This window comes from Littorina saxatilis, linkage group LG6 (genome assembly GCF_037325665.1).
Source record: "Littorina saxatilis isolate snail1 linkage group LG6, US_GU_Lsax_2.0, whole genome shotgun sequence".
In the NCBI taxonomy this organism is placed as follows: Eukaryota; Metazoa; Mollusca; class Gastropoda; order Littorinimorpha; family Littorinidae; genus Littorina; species Littorina saxatilis.
The window spans coordinates 44981027-44985214 of NC_090250.1; the positions used below are offsets into that span (position 1 = coordinate 44981027).

Sequence of the window (4188 nt, forward strand, 5' to 3'; positions counted from 1 at the left end):
AACATATAAATATGTTATATTTGGATTAAAAACAAGCTCTGAAAATTAAAAATATAACAATTATGATCAAAATTACATTTTCGAAATCAATTTAAAAACACTTTCATCTTATTCCTTGTCGGTTCCTGATTCCAAAAACATATAGATATGATATGTTTGGATTAAAAACACGCTCAGAAAGTTAAAACGAAGAGAGGTACAGAAAAGCGTGCTATCCTTCTCAGCGCAACTACTACCCCGCTCTTCTTGTCAATTTCACTGCCTTTGCCATGAGCGGTGGACTGTCGATGCTACGAGTATACGGTCTTGCTGAAAAATTGCATTGCGTTCAGTTTCATTCTGTGAGTTCGACAGCTTGACTAAATGTTGTACTTTCGCCTTACGCGACTTGTTCTCTACTCATGTCCTGAGCCGAGAGTCCCTGACCCCCACCCACCTCCTTGTCCTCACTCCACCCCCGCCTTGCCCTGGTTGGAATGGGTGCCGTGACCCGACCTGTCCCAGTTTCGCCCAAACTGTGTCAAGGTCCTCGATCACCCGCCATCTACCCTCAAGCAGTGCAGCGCGCGACCCCTCAACTCTCTGCTCTGCTTGTGTGTGGGGGTGCTGCATGCGGTAGGCAGGCCGTGCGGCACTGCCCCCTCTCTCTCTCTCTCTCTCTCTCTCTGCGTCTGACACATTCTCTCAAAAGTCCGTACAGAATCGCTCTCTCAGTCTCGATCTCCCTCCGTCCCCTTTTCCAGTCTGCTGCTAAAAGAGGGTGATGCAAAACTGCTCTGGCAGTGGAGGGCGGTAGAGGAAAAATTGTGACTTTTTCGTGTTCTTGTGTGCATCGGCCTTGTTCTATGTAGGTCCTTGCTTCTCGCTCTCTCTGTCAGTTGACGAGTGTTTTTTGGTATGGTTGCGTGGTGTATTTGCAACGATGTTCTTGTGCTTCAGTGAGTAATAGACGATGGATGATGCTGTGGCCGAGTTTTTTTCTTCTTCTTGACTTCTTTTCCTTGCGGTCATACACTTAGCTTCTGTTGAAAGTGTCTTGTGACTGGGAGGTCAGAGGTAAGTAAATTTGAAAGAAAAAAAAGTTTTTACGGTGTGGAGTGATGATAGTGTGGCGTTTTTGTGTGTGTTTTTTGTCAGTCTGATTTAAAACTGTAAGCTTTTGACAGTAATGGATTTGTGTGTGTGTGTGCGCGTGCGTGTGTGCGCGTGCGTGTGTGCGGGCGCTCGCGCGTGTGTATTTGTGTGTGTCAGTTTTTGAGTCACTTGAGAAAAAGTGACTCTATGTAATCTTTTGTTTAGTCGTGACCTCCAATGACCTCTACACTTTGACGATGGTTTCGTTGACCTTTGACCTTTTTCAAGGTCACAGGTCAGCGTCAAAGGAAAAATTAGACATTTTATATCTTTGACAAAGTTCATCGGATGTGATTGAAACTTTGTAGGATTATTCTTTACATCAAAGTATTTACATCTGTAGCCTTTTACGAACGTTATCAGAAAAACAAGGGAGATAACTAGCCTTTTCTGTTCGGCAACACACAACTTAACGTTGGGCTTTTCTCGGAAACTATAAAAGTGACCGGGCTCAAATTTTATGTGAACGTGACTCATTGTGTTGTGAATAGCAATTTCTTCCTGTCCATCTGATGCCTCATATAATATTCAGAACTGCGAAAGTGACTCGATCGAGCGTTTGCGGCTCTTCTTGTTGTTCTTGTCTGTAGTTCATTCTTTAGTGTATGACATACATGTGTGTAAAACGTGTCCACGCGTTCTTATGGATAAAGTCTTATATGCTATTATTTCAGTTGCGGAAATTACCTTCAACAAAGAAGGATGATCGCATGAGATGAATGATACGTTGATATTGTCGCATTCGGTAATTGCAGGGACCAGGGTTGAATTGTTTCGTACGACTTTGATTTGGGACAATGGATTTTTAGCCATTGCTCAACGAAGAGCAGATTCTCTTCACCGTCTCATCCTGTCTGTTTGGCTTTTGTCTCTGTGTCTTTAAGTCTGTGCGCCCTTCCCCCTCCAACACACACACACACACTCATACACACACACACACACTCACACACGCGCGCGCATATATTCACGCACGCACGTACCCTCAACCCCCCCCCCCCACACACACACACACACACACAAACACACACTCACCCCCCTCTTCACACACGTATACAGAAACACATAGACACACGCGCACGCACGCACACACATATTTTTGACAATGTGAGATAGCTTGCAAACACAATGTACAAAAGATGCGACCTATTTTAAGAATCGATTTCGTCTGTCACGTGCAGGAAGGATCGATGGACAGCGACAGCTTTCGCCGACATTACTCTGATCATGAAATGATTTTATTACTCATCAACTTGTTTAAACAATATTAAACAAGAGCAGAAACCCACCCGGAAAACTTCAACAACAACAAACAACATGAACCTCTTGAAAAAAGTTCGGTAAACATTGGATCCCGGATACACTGTATGCACCTTGTTGGCGTATTACACTGATTTTCGTACCAAAGATCTTGTTACACCTTCTTTTGTAGTCGGAAGCAGACGTTGGGTATAGTATTCGTAACGAGATGCTGTATGTTGTTGGTAAAACGTTAGTAAACGCTCCAAAAAAACAATCTCTGAATTAAGTCATTCTGCAAGCGTGTATGCATGATATGGGTAATTGTGAAAATATTTACTTTCCGGAACGTGTACAGTCAGTCTAAATGTAGTATGACACGGGTGCTTTCATGCAGAAATGAGCTCTTACACGTGCACAAAGACAAAAGTGTTATAAATCATACTTTGTGTGCTGTGGATACCTCTCTGCCTACTCGAACTTCTAGCGTCCTTTCGTTTATAAATTCCTTCACGAAATTGTACAGTCTTCCTGATATCCAATGTTTTTCAGTTTTTCCAATAGTTTGGTGTGCCAGACTGAATCGTAGGCGCGTTTAATGTCAAAGAAGGTGGCAAACATGGTTTTATTTCTTGCTCGAGTTTTTGTAATGTGGGCGGCTAGTTTAACAATGGTATCTGTACAGGACCTGGATTTTCTGAAGCCGGCCTGGTACGTTGGGATGATGCCATGTTTGTCTAAGTAGTGTTCCTGTCTATTCTTGATAATTCGTTCATAGATCTTACCAATATGGGGCGTGAGAGATATGGGCCTGTAACTAGATGCTAACTGCTTTGGTTTTCCGTCTTTTGGGACAATTGCTATCACCAGCGCTTCTTTCCACGCCTTAGGAATTGTGTTGCTTTCATAACAGGATTGGAAAAACTTTAGCAGTATGTCAAGGAGGCAGTCACTAGTCAGGGAACTGCTGTATCATTTTATATGAAATTGGATCTTTGCCAGTGGACTTGTTTCCAGTTTTTATGCTTTTTATTGCTTTCTTTAGTTCCTTTTTGGTTAGAGGATGATTTATTGGTAGGGTGTTATCTTCAGCTGGGTGAGTGTAAGTCTTTTGGTGTTCTTCTCTGTATTCCCGCCTGTCTGCTTCAAGGTGTTCAGTCTGACTGGCCCTGGCAAAAGTTGCAGCCAAAAGCTCAGCCTTTTCAAGGTTGTTTGTGGTGAGTTTATTGTCAACTATCAGAGGTTTTTTTGGGAGTTTATGTTTATACCTGTGTTTGATTTTAGTTATCTTTTTCCAAATTTTTCCAGTATCCTGTGGGTTATTTACTTCCTCCTTTACAAACTGGTCCCAGTAATCTCTCTTGGCTTTAGCGACTGTTCGAGACGTGTGACTTTTTGCTTCTCTCATTAACTCTTGATTAGCATCTGTTTCATTCTTTAGGAGGTCTGATGTGGCTCTGTTTCTTGCGTTTTTGGCCTGTTCACAGTCATCATTCCACCAGGGGTTTGGTTCTGTCTTTCTTTTATTTTTGTTGGTGTGTTTGTTGGGGTTGGGATTGTTACATTAGCTTTTGATATGATGAATTCTCTAATGTTTTCATAAAATGTGTCTATGCTTTGTGATTCTAACTTGGTTATGTCGCAAGTAGAACATTCTTGTCTGAAGGCCGACCAGTTGGCTCTTTTATAATTAAATTTGGGGAGGCTTGTGTCCTCTGCTATACCGGGGTTTATGTTATGTAGTGTGAGTAGAATTGGCCTGTGGTCTGAGTGGAGTGTATCGGGAATGATCGTCAGTCAGCTCTACTCGCTAGTTTT

General features: G+C 42.5%; 1 protein-coding gene across 1 annotated transcript in view; it reads left to right on the forward strand.

Annotated features, from left to right (window-relative positions):
• The first annotated feature begins 786 nt into the window (after positions 1-786).
• The window catches only part of LOC138969334 (uncharacterized), a 161748-nt gene continuing 158346 nt past the window's right edge, over positions 787-4188 (forward strand). Inside the window, exon 1 of the mRNA XM_070342104.1 lies at positions 787-1056. The gene's annotated coding sequence lies outside the window, so the exon portion shown is untranslated. The remainder of the gene's footprint in view (positions 1057-4188) is intronic.